We start from the raw sequence: 23445 nt of genomic DNA on the forward strand, positions 1-23445 counted from the left end.
AGTTTGTTTTTACGTGATCAGTCAGGTCTTGAGAAAACACTGACACGGCTAACTTGTAGCCTGTCATGAATAAGTTCTAGAATTACATAGGATGGAAAAACAGACAAAACATGCTTGTTGGGTCCATGTTGATTTTGTTCTGTTTTTAGATATTGGTAAATAGGTAAATAAGACAGAGATTGAGCGTTTTGTCATCAATCTTTTTGAGTTAGTTTGAGTCAATTTATTTGGGTTCTTTTTTGTTGGATCAATATTTGTACATGTGGGAGTCAGCTTAAAAAACAAGGTCATCACTATGGATTTTGAAACCATTATTTAAAGACAACAGTTTGGATTTGAGTTGTATAATTTTTTGAAGTACTGTCAATTTCTTCTCACCATATAGTTTATTTTAAAGTTACCAAAACTTACATAAGGACCTGCACATAGGTTGTCTCAGTTTTCTGAAAGAATTTCCCAAATAAAAACACATATATGCTAAATTAACCCCTGCATAAACAGCTTTTTTATGTTTAAGTTAAACAGACATATCAACGTAACATATACTTTTTTGTTTGAGTCAGTGACCTACGAGGTTTTTCCTAGGTGTATCCTTAATCATAAAATGAGAAATACATGTTGCTTTAGAAGATTGAAAAGCGTTCAAGAAATAGAGGAAAAGTGAAAAATTGAGATGCAAAAGAAAGATGGCAGCAAGAGAGAGATGGAAGGAGAGAAGAGGACTGGTGGAGTCGTCAGAGCTTAAGAGAAATGATCTTGGGAAACTCCACCTGATTTTTCGCCTGGAGAAGCACACCGGTGCAAACACCTGCAGATTTTTATTTTCCATGCATTTGTTATCAGCCCTGTGTTTTATACCCGAGTCCTGTAATGGCGCGGTAAATCACAGCTGACAAGTCAGGAATACTCGCAGGCCCACCACTCTGTAAAAGGAGAGACAAATAATGGCGGCAGGGGAGTTGAGTCATTAAAAGCAGAGACCCAAATAAGAGATTGAGAAATGCTGTTTCTGTAAAAGTCTGAAAATGACTCTGTGTGGTGTAAACATGCTGGGTTGATTGATCTTATCAGGTTTGCACAGTTTTACCACCCTGGCTGAGATTAAAACAGTGCAGTTGTCCAACTGTGTTCACACAATTTTTTTCTAAAGACTATTTCCATGTTCTGTCACATTGTGAAAACATATAGTTTCTTTTTTTTAACAGTTTCAAACTTTCAGGCCTTGAAGTAAATTTTTCTAATCATTGTCGGTCTGTGAGTGATCAAGTAAAGACATTCAGTTTACCTCTGGGCAGAAAATCCATTTGTTGGTGTCTTAAGGAACAAACAGGTCAGATTATTTAGAGCAGGGGGTCAGAATCAAGGCCTCAGGGCCGGTGTCCAAGATGTTTTCCAACCAATCTACTACCGAAGCTCTCCATTAGCCAAACACACCTGATCCAGGTAATCTGAAGCCGATAAGGCAGGATTTCTGGAAGACCAGCAGGAGGCCAGCCCTCAAGGACTGGAGTTTGACACCCCTGATTTAGAGTAAGTGCTTCAACTGTAAATTCCCTGTTCACAACTAACTTCTTCCTTTCTCCACATCTATTTTTTCTATTTGTCTTAAGTCACATATCTGGGTTCAGGGAATGGGGGTGTCAGTGGACCTATAGACCCCTCAGCCTCCTTCTCTCCAATCACATCTGCTGTTGCTTCCAAGAACACATGGAGGCAATAACAGGCAAGATAAGAAAGATAGTATTTTTCGGGGTCTGCTACCGGAAATCCCTCTGGTTGCACGTGCCATTATTTTATAGTTAAGTTAAAGGTAAAATAGTGCTTTATGACCTTTTTATAAGGCCCACAGGGATGAACAGTCACAGTCCCATTCACACAGTCACACACACATTCACACACTGATGGTGGCCATGCTCCCGAACACTGGCGCCAACAAATAACCACCAGGAGCAAAGTGGGGTTCAGTGTCTTGGCCAAGGACACTTCGACGCATGGGCGGGCAGGGTGGAAACCTACAATCTTCCAATCAGAGGTTGATTGCTGTACCGCTGCGGTACGGCCACCCCAGAAAGACTTTAAAGTCAGAAATTAAAAGCAGAATCTTCATTGTCATATTATCACAGTGATAAAACGAAATTAGGGTCTATGTTCCCGGCAGCCATTTACAGTGAGAAGACAAGATTAAGTAAATAACAATATGTTATAGTATGATTCCTACTGAGTATTGCGCAGTGTAGAATATATTACAAAATTGAATAGTGGAGAATATATTATAGTATTGCACTGTGGAGAACATATTACAAATTGAACAGTGGAGAGTATATCACAGTATTGTACAGTCTGTTGATATTGCACTTGAGATTTAGCAAGTTGTCCATGGGGGTGGGGGTGGGTTACAGTGATCTTCTCGAGTTCAGTAGTCTGACTGCTTCAGGAAAGAAACTATTCTTCAGTCTCGTGGTTCTGCTCTTTATGCTCCTCAGCCTTCTTCCTGAGGGGAGCAGAGAGAACAGAGGGTGTGAGGGATGAGTGGGGTCTTTCAAGATGCATCTGGTCGCAATAATATTAGTGGTGGTCGGCAGGCTGCAGCCCACAGTCTTCTGTGCAGCTTTAACCACTCGTTGCAGAGCTTTTCTCTCTGCCACAGAGCAGCTGCCGTGCCACACAGTGATGCAGGAGGATAGGACGCTCTCCACCACACATCTGTAGAAGGAGGTCAGGACTGCGATCCCCATCCCAGCACGCCTGAGCCCCCTCAGGAAATAGAGGCGCTGATGTGACTTTTTGATCAGGCAGGAAGTGTTGGTGCTCCAGGTAAGGTCGTTGGAGATGTGCACGACCAGATACCTGAAGCTGTAAACCACTTCCAACACAGCCCCTCCGATTTAAATGGGGGGTGTCTGTCCTTCCTGAAGTCCATGATCATCTCCTTGATCTTCTTCCCGTTGATGCAGAGGTTATTGTCTCTGCACCAGCCCTCCAGATGTTCCACCTTCTGCCTGTAGTCGGAGTCATCGTTGTTGGTGATACATCCGACCACAGCTGCGTCATCCGCAAACTTCATGATCAGAAAACTGGGAAGACTCGCTGTGCAGTCATGCGTGAGCAGGGTGAACAGGAGGGGGCTTAGCACACAGCCCTGGGGGGAGCCCGTGCTGAGGGTGATCGGGGAGGAGGAGATGTGGATCCTCATAGACTGTGGTCTGTCTGTCATGAAGTCCAAGACCCAGTTGCACAGGGTGGGGCTCAGTCCGAGTGTGTGTAGTTTTTGGATAAGGGTCTGTGGGATGATGGTGTTGAAGGCTAATGTGAAATCCACGAAGAGCAGTCGAACGTACGAGTTCTTGTTCTCTAGGTGGGTGAGGGTTGTGTTGACCACAGAGAAGATGGCGTCCTCTGTGGATCGGTTTGACCTGTGAGCATATAGGTGCCGGTCCTTGGTGATATCGATGGATTCTGTGATGCGGGTTATGACCAGTTTTTCAAAGCATTTCATGACTATCGGTGTCAGGGCCACCGGCCGATAGTCATTCAGGCCCATCACCGAGGATGTTTTGGGGATTCGAATGATGATGGCGGTTTTCAGGCAGGTGGGGACCACTGACTGCTTCAGGGAGGTGTTGAGTCTTTAAGCACCTCTGTGAGCTGGTGTGCACAGACCTTCAGCACCCATCCAGGGATGTTGTCGGGTCCAGCAGCTTTGTGAGGGTTGATCCTCTGGAGGGTCTTCCTCACCTCAGCGGGCATCATGCTGAAAGGCTCTTCGTCAGGTGGGATGGTGAGTCTGGTGCTGGGGGGGGGGTTGGAGTCCTCAAAGCGGGATTAGAAGAGTTTGAGTGCGTCTGGTAGAGAGGGGTCCTCAGGGCATTGTGCATCTCTGGTGTTGTAGTCTGTGATGCACTTAATGCCCTTCCACATACTCTGGGGATTATTGGATGTAAAATGTCCCTGAATCCTCTGAGTATATGCGGCCTAGGCCCTCTTCACCCCAGCATGCAGCTCCCTTCTCGCTGCTCTGAGTGCCACCTTGTCACCAGACTGGAACACAGCATTCCTGTTTTCGGCAGAGACCACACCCTTGCATTCAGCCAGGGTTTCTGTTTGGGATAGTCCGTTACAGTCCTGGTGCTGGTGGCATCCTCCGTGCACTATCTGATGTACCCGAGGACTCCTGATGTATAATCATCCAGGTCCACCTCCCCCTCGTGCAAAGCTGCCTCCCTAAAGACCTCCCAGTCTGTGTGCTGGAAACAGTCTTGCAGAGGTGGTGCAGCCTCACTGGGCCACACTGTGATGGTCCTCTGTGTTGGCGCCTGGCATCTGAGGAGAGGGCGGTAAGGAGGGGCCAGCATGATTGCTATGAGGTCAGAGAAGCCCAAATGAGGATGGGGGACAGCTCTGTATGCGTCCTTTTTGTTGGCATAGACACAGTCCAGAGTGTTATTTCCTCGTATTGGAAAGCTTATATGCTGGTGGAACTTGGGCAAAGTGTCTGTCAGGTTTACATGGTTGAAGTCCCCTGCAATCATGTAAAAAGCCTCCGGGTGCTTGTGCTGGAGCGAGCTGATGTTGTTGTGTAGCTCTGTTGCCGCTTTGTTAGCATTAGCATTAGCGCCCAGCGGGATGTAAACAGCCATGATAAACACCGCCGTAAACTCACGAGGCAGATAGTGTGGCCGGCACCACTGTGCAGTTCGTACACCAACCTTTGTGGATATAGATACACAATCCAACCCCACGGGCTTTTGCCGACTGCTGGTTGCGGTCCGCCCGGAACAGAAGCCGCCCGTCGAGGTGAAAGGCTAGGTCCGGCATGTTGTCGTTCAGCCAGGTTTCCGTGAGACAAATCACCGCAGATTTCCTCATCTCACTGGAAGTCCCCAGCCTCAGTCGAAGCATGTCGAAGCATTTGATCGCTTAGTTGGAATTAATTTAGGGACGACAGTGGCACAGGTGGTTGAGCGGGTCGTCCAATGATCGAAGGGTTGGCGGTTCGATCCCCGCTCCCACCAGCCAAAATGTCGTTGTGTCCTTGGGCAAGACACTTCACCCTCCTTGCCTCCAGTGTGGCTCCACTGGTGTGTGTATGCGCATGAATGATCCCGGTGATGGTCAGAGGGGCCGTAGGCGCGAAATGGCAGCCACGCCTCTGTCAGTCCGCCCCAGGGCAGCTGTGGCTACAACCGTAGCTTACCATCACCAAGTATGAATGAGTAGTGAATGAATAATGGACACAATGTAAGCGCTTTGGGTGTCTTGAAAAGCGCAGATAAATCCAATCCATTATTATTATTATTATTAATTGAGGGCTTTAGTAATACGGTGCATTCTGTTTGAAGTTTGTTGTCACTGTTACTACTTTCTCTTTTGATCAGCTAGTTTTTGGCTACTCCCACACACCCACAACAAAACATGCCCATGAGACTTAACCCTTGTGCTATCCTAGGCACTTTAACATTGGGAGTTGGGTCCTCTAGACCCACTAGACAGTGTGCTGAACCTTTTTTCTTCAATGATTTGTGATCTTCACTGGTGTCCATGGATTACAGGAAATCTTTCCACCTTTGTCATGGTAGGGAGAACACGTCAAAGAAAGGGTGGGGTTATCTAAGATAGCACAAGGGTTAAAGACTTAGAAAGTAGAGAGTAGAAAACCAGGTAGACAAAGGGGATGGCTCATGGGGTTTGGATCATAGTAAAAAATCATAAAAATCAAAAAGAAAAAAAGCAACTTAATGTGTATAAAACACTGCGAAGTGTCACAGTCATCTACCATCTATGATAGTTAAAGTGATTTCATCAGGTAGATTTGGAAATCAGTTGCATAAACAGATCAGATAGTGCTTTGGGATCTTAAAACCCTAAAAGTAAATATGTCTTACTTATTAAATCTATACTGCAGCTGCTACAGTATAGCAGTTATGAGGCAAAAAATTTCAATTTTGTCTTCCACTTATTCTTCTTCAATGGAAATAAAGCGAATAAAGCTATTCGAGAACATTAACATTTCTTGAAAATCAGTTTGCTGATCTGCATTGAGCTCCAGCAGCACAGATTTTATAAAATTCAAGACTGAAAGGATCTCACTGTCCTTTATCACAGCAGGTTCAGTCCTTTGTTCTCAGAAGATTTGTATTTTTTTTCCCAAAAAGTGCTTCGGGATGAGTGCAAATTCTTATATAGTATGTAAAAACCTGATAATGGCCTAAATCTTGATATAGCTTTTGGAAAGAAAATGAGCTTTTTGAGGCAAAGGCCTTATGCTGGAAGATATTCTAAAGGAAAGGAGACCAGAACTTTGTCTGTTAAAACAAACAAAATACAGGCTTGTTGGATGGAAGAATTTTTAAACGTCAGACATTGTCGTGTGTGACGAGCATAAGCCACCTTAAACAACAATGAAAAAGACACTGGCTCAATAATTGATCTCCAGAACTATCATTGATGTTGGAGTTATCGTTTTTGGGACATTGATGAAAGAGTTTTTTAGAGACCTAAATGCTCAACATAAAAAAAAAAATAAAACATTACGGATGAAAAGAATTTAAGAAAAAAATCTATTAGTTTTAAGGACTCAAGTAAAGTTTCATGTCTGGATAAAACTCTTCGATTGTTTTTTGTTTGTTTTTTTAGCATGAGCTGAAATTATGCAAAATTTAATGTTAATTTAGTTTGGTATTTGCTTTTTTTTTTCTTTCTTACTTTGATAGTCTGAGAAATGTAGCCTTTATTAACCTAAAATAACATAAATAAAATCAATATTAAACATTTTTCCATTGAAAAATAATGTATCTAGCATAGTGAGAAATGTCAGGCTGCTTTGAGCGTAAAGCCTTTAGAAATTTGAAATTGCAGTAAACAATGAACTTTTTGACAAAGTTAAAAAACATTACAGACTTCATGAATCTGTTGCTTTGTACCTTTTTCATTTAATGTCAATTAAAAATGCATACACATATGAACACATCTATATCTTCTTTCTCTTTCGGCTTTTCCCATCAGGGGTCGCCACAGCGAATCATCCTTTTCCACCTCACTCTATCATGGACATCTTCTACCCTAACATTAGCCAACTTCATGTCCTCTGTTAAGACATCCATGTATCTCCTCTTTGGCCGTCCTCTTGCCCTCCTGCCAGGCAGCTCCATCTCCAACATCCTTCTACCAATATATCCACTATCCCTCCTCTGAACATGTCCAAACCATCTCAGTCTGGCTTCTCTGACTTTGTCGCTAACACAGGCAACATGAGCCGTCCCTCTGATGTACTCGTTCCTTATCCTGTCTAACCTGGTCACTCCTAAGGAGAACCTCAACATCTTCATCTCCGCTACCTCCATCTCAGCCTCTTGTCTCTGTCTCACTGCTACCGTCTCTAACCCATAGAGCAGAGCTGGTCTCACCACTGTCTTGTACACCTTTCCTTTGAGTCTTGCTGGCACTCTTCTGTCACACAACACTCCTGACACTTTCCTCCACCCGCTCCAACCTGCCTGCACTCGCCTCTTCACCTCTTTTCCACACTCCCCATCACACTGAACTGTTGACCCCAAGTACTTAAACTCCTGCACCTTCTTCACCTCAGCCCCCTGTAACCTAACGCTTCTACCTTGATCCCTCTCGTTCAGACACATGTATTCTGTCTTACTACGACTGACCTTCATGCCTCTTCTTTCCAGAGCAAACCTCCACCTCTCTAGCTGTTCCTCCACCTGCTCTCTACTCTCACTGCAAATTACAATGTCATCCGCAAACATCATTGTCCAGGGAGATTCCTGTCTTACCTCGTCTGTCAGCCTGTCCATCAGCATAGCAAACAAAAAAGGACTCAAAGCTGATCCTTGGTGTAGTCCCACCTCCACCTTGAACTCCTCTGTCTGACCTACAGCACATCTCACCACCGTCATACTTCTCTCATACATGTCCTGAACTACTCTGACATACTTCTCTGCCACTCCAGACGACCTCATACAGTACCACAGCTCCTCCCTCGGCACCCTGTCATACGCCTTCTCTAAATCTACGAACACACAATGCAGCTCCTTCTGACCTTCTCTGTACTTTTCCATCAACATTCTCAAAGCAAAAATGGCATCAGTGGTGCTCTTACGGGGCATGAAACCATACTGCTGCTCACAGATCTCCACCTTCTTCCTAAGCCTGGCTTCCACTACTCTTTCCCACAGCTTCATTGTGTGGCTCATCAACTTTATTCCTCTATAGTTGCTGCAGTTCTGCGTGTCACCCTTGTTCTTAAAGATCGGAACCAGAACGCTTCTCCTCCATTCCTCAGGCATCTTCTCACTCTAAAATCCTATTGAACAACCTTGTTAGAAATTCCACTGCTGTCTCTCCCAGGCACTTCCATACCTCCACAGGAACGTCATCAGGACCAACGGCCTTTCCGCTCTTCATCCTTTTCAGAGCCTTCCTAACCTCATCCTTTCCAATCTCTGCTACTTCCTGCTCCACAACAACCACATCTTCCTCCCTTCTTTCCCTGTCATTTTCCACGTTCATCAGCTCCTCAAAATACTCCTTCCATCTTTTCTGTACACTCTCCTGGGTTGTTAGCACCTTTCCATCTCTGTCCTTAATCACCCTTATCTGTTGCACGTCCTTCCCATCTCTGTCTTTCTGTCTGGCTAGCCTGTACAAGTCCTTCTCTCCTTCCTTTGTGTCTAACCTGTCATATAGCTCATCGTAAGCTTTCTGTTTGGCCTTTGCCACCTCTCTCTTCACTGTAGATATATTATATAGATGAACACATCTATATAAGTATATATTTTTCCATATAAAAGTTAATAAAGTAAACAGAGAGGAACTCTTGCAGTCTTCAGTATTTCCTTCAGCCTTCCATCTTAGATATGTCATCTCAACTTCTCTCCTATTTCCCCATTTTTGCTCTTTGCTCCATTTCCAGTTTTATCTAAAAAGGCAAATGAATCCACCCACCCCCCAACTGCTGCCTCGTGTGTTAATGTAAATGTGGACACCTCCAAAGGTCACCGATTACATCACTGTCTGCAGGGATCTCAGCGCCTCTCCTTTTCCCGTGTGTGTGTGTGTGTGGATGTGTGTATAGACTGATTCTAATTTCCATCTTGGGCTCATTTAAATCTGTTTTTAATTATCAAACCTCAACAGCCTACGAGGAAGGAGCAAAAATCAGCCTAATTCAGCTTGTGTAAGGGACATGCATTAATGTTTGACTGCCTGCAAAATTTAAATTAATTCCAGAGGACTCAATTTGGTTGGTTCTTCTCTCTCGGACGCCTGAGGCGCAGTTGAGCTGCACTGCCGAAGAATTTGACGTTTCAGCTTCGCTCATCAGAAACTTTCCGTGATCCTGACGAGGACTTCAGTGCTCAACTCGATGCAGCCCCATCGCCCGAGGAGGTTGTGAGGCTCTGAATGCAGAGACAAACTTGTGTCTGCTGCTGTCAACTTTGACCAAGTACAAAGGAAGATCTTCTGTCTTGATCTTCTGCTGACTTAAACTCCACCTTGAACCTCCAGTGCTTGGAAAAACAAATATTTATTCTAACCCTTGATAAATTATTTCTTTATCATATTTTCTATATGAATAACAAACGTCTGGTTGTGGTTATATGTGCACCACATTCCTTAGCAGAACAGCAGCTTTCCTGCAAGAAGTAGATTCTATTTTTAACAGAATTATTTCTATTCTATTTACGATCTTTAAATTCTTAGTGGCTAAAACAACACAATACTAAATAGACAGAATTGTAATTTTAGACTCTCAGCGTCAGTTATGTTCCTATAGGGTTCATTAAAAATAGCCTGAACTGGTTTTGTCTTCTCATACCAGATTTCAAGCATGGTTGTAGAAGGTTTATGATCTGGGTCTCAATTTGAGGAAACTCACACAAATTGGCTAGATTCTTATCCAAACAAGGATTTTTGTTTTCTCAACGCCCGAAACCTATTGAAGCGGAACCTGTTAAGTTGATATTTCAGAAAAACTGTGCATTTTGTGATATGGATGTACAGCTCAGGGGCCTTGTGGTAGAGTGTCCGCCCTGAGACTGGACGGTCGTGAGTTCAAATCCAGGCCAAGTCATACCAATGCCTCCCTGCTTGAGGGTTTGGATTAGGGGGTTAAACCACCAAATGGTTTCGGAGCGCGACTGTGTATGCAGCTCACTGCTCCCACAGGGGATAGGTCAAATGTGGAGAATATATTTTACACACCTACTGTAAGTATGCGAAAACTAATGGGACTTTAGCTTTCAGAAAAGCAAATCGGTGACAGGGTAAATCAAAAATGGCAGCCATACACTCAATTTGCCGCAGTCGTGACATGAGCTGGTCATGCACAAAATTCAGTCTTTACACTTGAAGGGTGCCTACAGAATACTATTATAGGGGTACATATCTATATATAGATATAAGTATATAGATATAGATACATAGATAGATACATACATATATAGATACATACATATATATATATATAGATACATACATATACATATATATATATATATATATATATATATATATATATATATATATATATATATATATATATATATATATATATATATATGTTTCCCTTTTGGCTTTTCCCATCAGGGGTCGCCACAGCGAACGAGTCGCATGGTAAACTTGGCAATGTTTTACGCCGGATGCCCTTCCTGACACAACCCTCTCAAAGCAACCGGGCTTGGGACTGGCACAGAAGTAGAGAAGGGAATAGGGAGCAGCCAGGAGTTGAACCCTGGTTTCACAGTTGGAAGGCGCTGCAAACCAGCACAAGCTAAACCGGCTATATATATATATATATATATATATATATATATATATATATATATATATATATATATATATATATATATATATATATATATATATATATATATATATATATATATATATATATATATATATATATATATATAACGCCCCTCTCACCCTTCCGCGGGTGGTTACTCACACAAGCTCGGATCCTCTACCAGAGGTTTGGGAGCTTGATGGTCCTGTGCTGTATCTAAGCTGTTTGTAGTGTCAGAGGGGTGGGGGTGAAGCCCCAGAGCAATCAACAATTTTAGGGATCCGCTGGGGAGTTGCCAGTCGCTCCAGAGACAGCCAAAGCCTTAGTAGTTAAAAGGTTTTGATAAAATTGTCTAAAACCAGGAATGGTAAAAAAATAAATAAAAAAAACAAGAATGACAGAACACATGTAAAGCCGTCGCATCAGGAGTCTTCAGGGGAACGGTGGTGGTAATTGTCCATATGACGCTGTAGTCCAAGTGTCCACCTTGATGTTCGTCCCAAACCCAAGTCCTTCACACGAGCAGGCCTGCACTCCAAGCCACCAGTACACATTCAATAAGAACAAGGCAAACCCACAAATAGTTTTAAAAGCACATGCAAAAGAAATAAAAGTCAATCCATATAAAACCCAATTAAAATCCAGTGGTGACTGAGCTACAGGCTGTTCACAAAATCTCGGGGTGTAGCTGGCACACTTAACTTTTGGAGGGGTGAAGCCCGTCCAAAAGTAAAGTGTGCCAGCTACACCCCGAGATTTCACGTGAGCGATTTGCTGGTCCGCGCCCGATAAAGACCTGTGGTGGCTGTGGCCGATGTTCTGCCGCCTACGCGTCGTGAATTGCGCACCTCCGGCTCCAAGCCCTCCTCCTGCCTGCAGGTTGCGCCCAAGCGTCACGGACCTCGCGTCTCTGGCTCCGACAGCAGGCCAAACTCAAACGCCACAGGCTCCACGCGCTGGCTCCAACAGTCCTCTTGCTTTCGGCTGTGCCCAAGCGTCAGGAACTCCACATGCTGGCTCCAACAGTCCTCTTGCTGCCCTCGTCGGCCGAGCACTGGTGTTCTATAATAAAATAACACCCTCCCTGCTCTGTGTGTAACCACGTCCTCCCACACAGGTGTCCCTCATCCACCATCAGCAAGTTGCGCAAGCATTCTTGTGACTGCCTGCTGACACTAGCACCGCGCTTTTCTGGACTGAGAGGTCTGTGTTCTTTCCAGGTATCTGTTGTAGCCACTCCTCCAGCTTGGGGGTTACTGCCCCGAGTGCTCCAATTACCAAAGGCACCACTGTCACCTTTACTTTCCAGGCTTTCTCCAGTTCTTCTCTGAGTCCCTGGTATTTTTCCAGTTTCTCATGTTCCTTCTTCCTGATGTTCCCATCGCTTGGCACTGCCACATCCACCACAACGGTTTTCCTCTGTTCTTTATCCACCACTACAATGTCTGGTTGGTTCGCCATTACCATCCTATCAGTCTGGATCTGGAAGTCCCACAGGATCTTTGCCCTCTCATTCTCTACCACCTTTGGGGGTGTTTCCCATTTTGACCTTGGGGTTTCCAGTTCATATTCTGCACACAAGTTCCTGTATATTATTCCAGCCACTTGATTGTGGCGCTCCGTGTATGCTTTCTCTGTCAGCATCTTACATCCTGCAGTTATATACTGGATTGTTTCAGGCGCCTCTTTGCACAGCCTACACCTTGGGTCTTGTCTGGTGTGGTAGATCTGAGCCTCTATTGCTCTGGTGCTCAGGGCTTGTTCCTGAGCTGCCAGGATGAGTGCTTGGATGCTGTCCTGTAGGCCAGCCCTTTCTAGTCATTGGTAGGATTTCTTGATATCAGCTACTTCAGTTATGGTCCGGTGGTACAACCCATGCAGGGTGTTTGTCCTCCCATGAGGATCTGTCCTCCAGCACTGTATCCTCTGCTCTCCATAGCTTGAGACATTCACTGAGCACACTCTCAGTTGGGGCCTTGAGCTTGATGTATTCATGGATGTTGGATGTTTCATCCTGGATAGTGGCTTCCACGCTCACTAGTCCTCTGCCTCCTTCCTTGTGGCTAGCATACAGTCTCAGGGTGCTGGATTTAGGATGGAACCCTCCATGCATGGTGAGGGGCTTTCATTTCTTAACATCCGTGGTCTGTATCTCTTCCTTTGGCCATCTTATTATTCCTGCAGGGTATCTTTTTTTTCATAGATTGAAATAAATTCAGGCATCAATGGGTTAAATCTTTGGTTTTGGTTTATCTAAGTTTATTTGGTAAATGGTAAAAAGACACTTTTAAATGGACTAGATGAATCACCTTGTCTTCATCTTGACTTGTCAGATTTCTAGTTGATACGAACACAAATAACAAAACATGTTTAAGTAAGCATCCATTTATGCCAAGCTAGGGCTTGACTGAAACCCTATCATCATCAAAACAAATTGGTGGGTTTAATCTTTCATCACCAAAACTTTAGCTCTATTGTCCATTCTTTCGACTATCATAACTTTATGAACATTTCTGTAATTAATGTAATTCCAGCAGAAATTTAATTACTTTCCTACTTTCTAGAGTGCTTACAAATGTAAAGCAGATCTTTAAATCAACAATTCGTCCTTTTAGGATATATCTGCAAACATAGTAAAAGTGTCACATTTTATTGATTTATACATCACAATAAGAAGTTTCCAATGTCAATGAGTAGGAAAGAGATCTGGGCTGTCAGAAAACAGCCTTGAGGGTCAAAGAGTTTCTGAGGTGAAATGCATCACTTTGACTGACAGACTTCAGATGTTCTGCTCAGCTCTGAGTCAGTGTTGTCACCGTGTTGCTGTCTTGTGACGTCTGATCATGTGTCTTGTTTTCACTCCTGTCTCCCTCTTTCTCTGCTCCTCTTCTCAGGTTTATTCTCCAGAGTCATCTTTCAATTCCAGTCTTTCAATCATTTCCTCCCTCCAACCTTTTTTGATGTCTCTTCACTGGGTCTTTAGTGTCCCTTGTCTCCCCTGCATGCCCTTTCCATATTTCCTCTTGGCTTTGCCTTCGTCTCATCTTTCTCTTTAGACAGTATGTCAAGGTTTAAGTGACATGTTGGTGTGAGAAGAAGATGTTGCCAGAGTGTTGTGAAGTCAAGTCTGACATTGTGACTGTCTTCATCTGAGAACTGTAAAGGAGGATGGGAGACATAAGACAACTGGTAAAAGAAATAGATAGATGTGGAAATGTGAATAAATGACAAACCAATGAACACAATATTGTAGCAATTGTAATTGTGAAGTTTTTAACTAAATTGAAAAAAAAAATGTTGTTTTCTAGTACATAGCTCTGAAGAGCAGCAGGAGTGTATTAGAAATTAATTTCTGAGTTATGGAAGGGGGCTGTTGGTGTGGAGTAAGATCTCCCTGTTTGTACCAAGGGTGTCAAACTCCAGGCCTTGCGGGCTGGCCTCCTGCTGGTTTTTCAGAAATCCTGCCTTATCTGCTGCTGATTACCTGGATCAGGTGTGTTTAGCCAATAAGTTGCTTCAATGGCAGATTGGTTGGAACACGGCACTCGAGGCCTAGATTCTGACACCCCTGGTTTACAGTCTTCCAGCGCAGGGTTGCTCAGACTGTAAAAAGACAGTTTATATACCCTCGGGCTACTGGGCGGCCGGTGTCACTTGATATGAACAGCCGCCGTCCGACGACATTTACACATCGCCCGATCAGAGCTGTTGCCAACCAGCAATCTGGCTGTCACTGCCCTGTGGCCGCCTGATTTTTTAATGATGTCGTGCCTGCCTGGTTAGCCTTCAGAAAACATTCAAAATGTAAGAAAATAGGAATCAAGAAAGTCCTGGTGTTGAAGAAAAATGTATTCCTAATACGCTCTATTATTTTAGACATTAGGGACCCTTAGAAGTGAAAAAGTGTAATGTCCACTTTTTTGTACTGTGGCCATGTAGGAAACAAGAAAACTTTTACCTTTTCAGTGACATATTTAAGGGTGAAACTAGGCAGAACCCGAACTCTGCTGAACTTGTAAATGCTTTCTCAAAGTCACCTCCTTTAATTTTTTTGTGTCATTCTGTGTCACTGCTGCAAACGCTGCACATGCCTTCCCTCCATTACGCCATCTCTCTCACACATATGCCTCACACGCCCACTCATAGCTGCTTCAGCACTGGAAGATAGGGATTGCTGGCCTGGTTTTCTCTGCAGTGTGTAAACTAATTTTACTGCTGACGACGAGGCATTTGGTGTTATTAACTTTTTTAACCTCTTTAAAATGAGGTGAGGTGGTGCAGAATGTATTTTACTGCTCATACATGGAGGGAGAGGCTGTGGGGGGGGGTGAGGTTTTCAGCATGGACTCTATGTTGTGATTGGCTCAGTGTCTGTGCTCATAAAGTATTTTTAGACCAGTATCTTCTGCTAGGTCTATGTTGTGTCCATGTTGGGGGTTTCTTAAGAAGAGGTCAGACTTGTGGAGGTGAAAAGTACATATTAAAGTAACCATTCTTAACCAAAAGAAAGGATACATATACACAGAATTTGGACAAGTTTTAGTGTAAATGGACTCTTCTGAAACTATTTATTACAATCTTATATTTGACATTTTCACACAAAATAATTAAGGAGGTTACTCAACTAATTGTTGGGGGGGGGGTTAGTATGGAGTTAATTCAGTCTCAATAATCAGAAATGCACACAAGGTTCTGTGCATTTCTGATTATTGAGACTGAATTAACTCCATAGTTACGGGGGCCCACAGCAAAAAGCGTTGCTTCCAACTCGACATTCAATTTTTTGAATTGTTGTTGGTGTCATTACTGACAAAGACTAAGAAATAATCAAAAAAGTTCTTAAACCTTTGCAAAATAATATTTTTCAATCAAAACTTGAGCTCCTTTAATTATGTATCTTTTACTTGTTCATATTTTTTATCCTTTCTTTTGTTTTGGCCTTTCACTCAGTTGTTATTTTTTGCCACTCTTCTAAAGTCTTCTGCATTCCTCCGGCAGAAGTCAGATGTTCTTGTTTTGACTCTGGGGAGCAGAGAAACAAAACCAAAAGTCAAAAGAAATCACGTCATGGACTGGGACTGAAGGAAAATACCAAAACCCAAAACAGAACTATAGGTAAATAACAAAAACACTAAATACGTATCTCGTGGGACAAATATATTAAATAATAGATTCAGAATATTATTGTATACTCTCTATTGACTATTAAAAAAAACTGGACCGAGTGACCCCTCGCCTATTGTATTCCAAACAAGTATGTATACCATAGACTTCTATGTCCGTAAAACCCAAAACGGACTTAAGAAGTTGCGAAGCAATGTGATAGATTTGAACATGGAGGCCCAAAATGCCCATATACATGCATTTACATAGACTTTTCATTAAAAGCGGTCGCTTGAACATGTGTTTCAGAGCCCGCTGTGAAAGTAGCATGAGAGGTACGCTGCACTCTGTAAAAATGTTTACAAGTTGCAAACAAGGTTGAGTGTTTTTGTTAAAACGATAATGGGCTAATGCGTTACAGTGTCAGACTTTGCTTTGATTTTGATTTGATTTTATTGATTTATTTCAAGCATTGTAGTCAAAGCAATAAAGAATTTACACATATTTATCAAACTCATTACAGAAATGATGAAATGCATAGATTAAAAAGACAGAAAACAAAACAAATATGTCACTTAAATCATATATGCTTAATTAAATACAGTGATAATTAACTGAGGTATAAGTAGAGTTTGATTTATTGCTTGAAAAGGAGTGGGAAGAAGCAAGCTTATATAATCCCACCCCTACTGAGTTCATTCATTTGATAGTTTTACAGTGTTTTAAATCCGGTTCTGATCAGATAGATTCTCTTCAAGTAACACAATCCTTTTTCCTTTTATTTCCGAGTTACCAATAAAGTTGGGGAGTTAGTGCAGTCACAGTAACATTAGTTTGAGCGGTATCAGTCTGTGTTTTTTATGTGTTGTAACTCCAAGGTTGGGAGTTACAATCAAGAGTTACTGCGAAGGCAGGTAATACGGTCTGGCTAACTAGCTGACTTATACCTGACTCTTTTCTCTCACCTAATATGCAGTTTTGTTTGTGCTTTTATATATGACCATGTTAAAAAATAAAAAATGAAACATTCATTGACTGTGCGCCTTATATTCTGATGCCCCGACAGATGATTAAAATATAAATTTAAAATCGAAAACTCCCACGGCAAGGATTAATAGCTTTAAGCCTGAAGGGCCACTGCCCTATTTATTTCCACATGGGTTACATTACCCATTGATAATTACCTGGTTCCAGTTTTGTCAGCCAATTAGAAGAGGAAAGAGCAGGAGTGTTCGGAAAAGTCCCAATGGCTCAGTTGTATTTTAATGTTTTCTTGTTGGGGACCAATCCTGTCCATTACAAACTCTGCAGTACAGTTGCCTGTGAAGTCTGCACCTTTAAGGAGTGCTGGTGGTAAATGACCTGATCCTGCTGTTGAGTCCTGAATTATCAAGTCAGGCTACCAAATGATGTATATCTGACATCACATCCTGCAAACATACAAAAAGAAAGGTCCTACCAGGAGGTGTTCTCTACAGCTATAACGCTGTGATTGTTAATATGTCTAAACTGCTGACGGGGCCACTTGGAGCCAGCAGGGGTAATCTCCCCTTTGGCCCAGGCTTGTTAAGATTAAGGCTGAAGTTGTAAATTATTGAGTGAGATGTCACTGGCTTTGGTGAAGTGCAGTGTCAGCGAGTTACGGGTGTGGTGTTTGATCAAAGCTGAAAAAGGACGATGTTATCCGCCTACATTGAGAGGACATATACAGTATCGTACCGTATAGACATGGAAAGCAAACCTGCGTCATCCGGAAAAAAAAATACATCTCTTTTATTAAAGTTTGTCACAAACGGTGAAAAAGTCACTATCACCAACTCTGGCACTCCCTGCACATCAATGAGTCACATGAGACAGGAAGGCCCTACCTTCAAGTGTAATTTTAAGTTTTGATTTGATATATTTTTCTCATAAAATCTGTAGATCTGCAGCACATTAACAAAATGTTCATTCAATGTTGTGAAAAATATTTCAGTCCAGTCAAAAATTGCAGAGGTTTTGTTCTTTTGGTTGTAGCCGGATTCCATCATTGTCCATCAAATTGAAATCCCTTACATAAAATTAACTCTTGTCTGTCTTTGCTGTAAAAGTGAGGCTTAGGTTTTACAGCTCCTCTTCACTGACAGCAAGAAAAACCAACTGGTGTTCTTGAATCTAATGTTCGACTACCGGACAAACTCTCCTTTTTATTCAACTCCAATTTTATTCAAAATAAAGTAAATGCACAAAACAAGGTAGATTAAAAAAATGCCTTAAATGCCTTTAAATGCCAAATGCCTTTTTTTATCTTGCTTCTCCAACCCAAGCATCCCTTGTCTCTTCCCTTTTCCTGCCTTGCCACTCACTCATCCACTTCTTACCACATTCCCATATCTCAAGCTGTCTATTTTTACCTGTAAGAGAAACAGATGATATCATACCGGGATCACTGCAATCCACTGCCTATATGGTCTCCATTAGCTGTGGATATGAACTGAAGGAGAAAGACTGAAAGACAAATAATGGAAAAGGACACATGGATACCTGAAGTTTTCAGAGGTAAAGATAATATCTAGTCCTTGTACAGTATATCCTCTCCTGTCAATAAAAACGAAAGCCACCCCCAACCCAAGTCTTGCATTCTTATCTTCTCTACCACCCCTCTTCCATATCAGACTTCCCCTATGTTTTGATATTCCAAGCACGCGCGGCTAAGAATGTGGATTGATAGCTTTGCTGCTCCCACCTCACACTCCTTCTCTACTAGATAGCCATTGATTTCCTATTGATGCTCCAGCAACAGTGGAAGGAGGGTTCAGGTATAAGAATTGTGAAGCACAGGGAGAATAAGCAAGGTGAAAGCCCTAAATGGATGTTACATTAATGAGTACACAACTGAGAGAGGGTATGAGCTTCACTTTGATGAAGTTAAAGATTCACCACATTAAAAGCTAATTGACTGTAAAGTGCATCGTAAATAAATACCTAGAGATCCTGCAAGAAAAGGAAAAACAGACACCAAACAATGATCATTTCTCTTGTAGGAGGGTGTGTTTTGATTACCATTAACACATATATCAATGTAATTTATTTCAGAAAACAACAAAGCTGCAGGGCAGGAGGTTCAAGGTGTTCCATAAATCCACACAAAAGTTCAGACAGGGTCCAATATTTAGAAAGGATATTCAACAGGGGAGCTGAATAAGGCCTCATATATAAAAACAAAAATCTCATTAAAGAATATACATTTTTGCTTCAGAAAAGAACAACTAAAGTTCACCCATTTGAGAGGGACCTGGCTGCAGAAAAAATGCAGAAAAATTGTCATGGTTTGTGTTTCTTTGTATTTATTTTTGCTTTCCGTCTTGTTTCTGTCATGTTTGAGTTCTGTTTCCTGTTTTATTTTGAAAGGTTTCCTGTTTTGTCATGCTTTTGAGTTTTACTTCCCTGGTCCCAATCTGTTCTGATCACATTCACCTGTGTCTTGTCAGTCCTTTTTGAATTTAAGTCTTGTCTCTGGCTTCCTCTTGTTGCTGGTCCTTTAACGTCTCCTCCCTGACTCCCTTCTGCCATGTGGTCATGTTTTACCACAGTGAGTTTTGTTTAGGTTTTCCTGCTCTGCAGCGCTTTTTGTTATTAAAATAAACCCCTGCCCTGGAACCGTGTGCCTCCTGTGTCTGCATATCGGTCCTTCTTGCTCACCAGCCCTCCCTACCTGAAAAAAATAGTTTTTATTAAAGTTTAAAACTGGAAAACCATAACTGTTGGGGTCCCCATTTAAAATAAAACTTTTTTTTTTTTTTTTTTTTTTTTTAGATATATAGGGGTACTTCCAGTTCTGGTTGAGGACTTGTGGACCTGGGTGCACTTTTAATAGTTACTGTCTTTCTATTTTAGATTAAGTCTGTCCCATCAAAACTATACTGGCCCCTGTCACAAAGGTTTCCTCTTGGATAAATGACATGAATGAATGAATTTTAGACACCTTTTCACCTATTAATTTTCCAGAGCTAGTCAGATTAGTTGGCACAATGAAGTCATCCTCTTGCTCTCTCGACTTGCTGCCAACATCTCTGATCAAAGATGTCTTCTGGTCCATCGGTCCCTGTGTCCTGTCAATAATTAACTTGTCCTTGCTGTCTGGAAAAGTCCCTGAGCACTTAAAGAAAGCTGTCGTCCTTCCTCTCCTTGAAAAACCTGGGCTTGACTCCTCCCTCTTGAGCAGTTTTAGACCTATTTTAATCTCCCATTCATGTCTAAAATTTTTGAAAAAGTTGTCTTTTTCTGTTGTTTTTTCAAAGTTTAAGTCCTCTTTTGCATCCCTCACTTCTGGTGTCCCACAAGGCTCAGTTTTGGGACCTTTATTAGGGCCCGAGCACGGAGTGCAAGGACCCTATTGTATCTGTTAGGTTTATTATTATTAGGGCCCGAGCACGGAGTGCAAGGACCCTATTGTATCTGTTAGGTTTATTATTATTATTATTATTATTATTCTTGTATCCCCATGTACAATGACAATAAACGATTCTGATTCTGATTATATCACTTAGACACAGATGGAGAACCATATCAACTGGATTGGTAACAGCAACAACCACCGACCAAGCCGGCAAGCCCTGGCAGAAAAGATCCCCACAAGAAACACTGCAGGCTGTTCCATAAAAAATATAGTTTTACCATTGCCTTGCAGATCACAGTTGAAGTGGTTTAGTTTTCCTAAAAAAATTCAGAATGATTGAAGTTACAGGTGAACTTTTAGACAACATTTGATCCAAAAAGGTCCGAAAACGTCTTTTTAGGCAAAACTGCAAACACCTATTTTTTTGCATAACTTATCTTTCAAATATCAGCACAAAAAAATTAAAAACGGTAGGGATCTGTGTTTGCTGCCTTCCATATTTTTTTCAGACTTAAAAGTGTAACAGATGATTTATAAAAAATCCTTTTTCATCCAAAAACCTGTGTTAAATCTGTCTAGACTTAGTATTAAAAACTCTCCAAGATGAATGTGCCTGACTCCACCTGCAGGTGGATCACAGACTTCCTGACGGACAGACAGCAGTATGTGAGGCTGGGGAAGCTCGTCTCAGATACTCGGACCACAAGCACCGGATCCCCCCAGGGCTGTGTCCTTTCACCCCTGTTACTCTCCCTGTACACAAACAGCTGCACAGCTGGTCACCTGTCGGTCAAACTCCTGAAGTTTGCTGACGACACCACACTCATCGGCCTCATCTCTGACGGAGATGAGTCGGCCTACAGGAGTGAAATAGCCAGGCTGGTGTCATAGTGCAGCGCTAACAACCTGGAGCTTAATGCTCTGAAGACAGTGGAGATGACAGTGGACTTCAGGAAGGCCCCAGCCCCCCTCCCCCCTGTCATCCTCTGTGACTCCCCGGTGACCTCTGTGGAGTCCTTCTGCTTCCTGGGAACCATCATCAGCCAGGACCTCAAGTGGGAGCAGAACATCAGCTCCATCACTAAGAAGGTCCAGCAGAGGATGTACTTCCTGAGGCAGCTGAAGAAGTTTCACCTCCCTGAAAAGATGCTGGTAGACTTTTACACCGCCATCATCGAATCCACCCTCACGTCCTCCATCACAGTCTGGTTCGCTGCGGCCACGGCCAGAGACAAGGCCAAGCTGCAACGCGTCATCCACTCAGCAGAGAAGGTGATCGGCTGCCACCTCCCGTCTCTCCAGGAGCTGCACATCTCCAGGACCTGGAGGCGGGCAGCCAGGATTGTAGCCAACCCCTCTCATCCAGGACATAATCTCTTTCGGCCCCTCCCTCCTGGCAAGAGGCTCCGGTCCATCAGGACCAGGACCTCGCGCCACAAGAACAGCTTCTTCCCCACTGCAGTCAGCCTGCTGAACAGTACCCCAACTCCCCCAGGTGACCCCCCCTCCCCCACCCCCCACCCCCGCCCACCAAAGGACTGTCGGTGCCACTTACAGGCCCCACCATCCCAGCCCATCTGTGCTCCCACTTTAATTCACCTTACTCTACTGTATATAGTGTGTTGTTGTTGTTAACTTAATTTTTAACTTATTCTTAATTGCACTATACACCAAGTCAAATTCCTCGTTTTGTAAAGTGCGCTCTACTGAACCTGGCAATAAAACTTTTTCTGATTTCTGATTCTATTAATCATTGTTTTTTATTCATTCAAAATGCAATTAAATCAATATTTTATCTTTTTTCTTTTCCTTTTTCTTTTTTTTTATCTCTTATATCCTTTTTTATAATCAATGTTTGAACTTCTTTTCCTTTCTATTGTCATGGTTTCAGTTTGTTGTCTTTTTTTTTCGCTTTAGTTCTTGTTCTGTCTTGTTTGGTTCTGTTTTATTTTGAAAGGTTTCCTGTCTTGTCATGTTTCTTGAGTTTTACTTCCTTTGGTCCCCATCTGCCCTAATCGTGTTCACCTGTGTCTTGTCTGCCCTGTCTGTATATAAGTCTTGTCTCTGCCTTCCTCCTGTGCTGGTCCATTAACTTCTGCTCATGTTGATCACGTCTTCTTGTCTGGCGTCCATGTCCCTTGCCATGCCACAGTAAGTTTTTGTTTTTAGTTTTGTCATCCTGCTCTGCAGCGCTTTTTGTTAGTTAAATAAACCCACTTGCCCTGAACCCGTTTGCCTCCCGTTTCTGCGCCTGGGTCCTACCTGCTCTCGAGCCTCCCCCCCACACGACATCTATACATCCAATGAAATTAAACTACAAATCAACAAACACAACTGATAACAAATGTCTCTAAAAAATGATGTGTATATTTGCAGAACCTTAAAAACACCAAACAAATAACAAATGCTTCCCAATTAAAGCACAAAAAATGGAACACAAAATGTAAAACCCAAGTTAGAAATTGCAATTTGAAAAAGATACTTTTTTCAGCAGCTTTTCAAAATCAATCACCAATTCTACTCTTCTGTGGATGAAACAAAGAACTCCAGAACAATGAAGCCATTTCTCTAAGTCTCTCTCACCTTCAGTTTTAAACAAGGTCTGTGAAAATCCACCATACATTGGTCACATGAACTCAGAGACCTGCTAAAAGTGCACAATTGTAAAAGCTCTTTTATATAGACAACTGTTTGTTTGCTTAGAGCTGTAAATATAAAAAAAAAATGCTTTTCTATCACCTAGACACAGATGGAGAACCATATCAACTGGATTAATAACAGGGTGGCATGTTTAGACAACATGAAGCTGTCCATCACATTTTTGACCTAAACATGTAAACACATCCTTGGCTCTGCGGTTAGGAAATGGTATTTGGGAATCTCTTTATACCAGGAGCCAGCCTGGCCATTGGAACATCGCCACAGTGCCCATCCAGACTGGGACAGCAACGGGGTCCACTTCAGAGCCGTGAGCTGCTGTGTTTAACTCCAGCTGTCCCAGCAAGGGAGACAACTGCAGCAACATCCACTGACCAAGCTGACAAGCCCTGGCAGAAAAGATCCCCACAAGAAAAACACTGGCTAAGGCAGGCTGGTCAAAAAAAAAATAGTTTTGCCATTGTCTTGCAGCTCGCAGATCAAGTGGTTTAGTTTTCCAGTAATGTCA

General features: G+C 42.6%; 1 long non-coding RNA gene across 1 annotated transcript; it reads left to right on the forward strand.

Moving 5' to 3' along the window:
- The first annotated feature begins 18236 nt into the window (after positions 1–18236).
- LOC144992324 (uncharacterized) lies at positions 18237–22688 on the forward strand. Its single transcript, XR_013656196.1, has 2 exons — positions 18237–19291; positions 22237–22688. It is a non-coding gene; the product is annotated as an uncharacterized LOC144992324 (long non-coding RNA).
- The last annotated feature ends 757 nt before the right edge of the window (positions 22689–23445 follow it).

This window comes from Oryzias latipes, chromosome 5 (assembly GCF_053564925.1).
Source record: "Oryzias latipes strain Hd-rR chromosome 5, Olatipes_Hd-rR_3.1".
NCBI lineage: Eukaryota > Metazoa > Chordata > Actinopteri > Beloniformes > Adrianichthyidae > Oryzias > Oryzias latipes.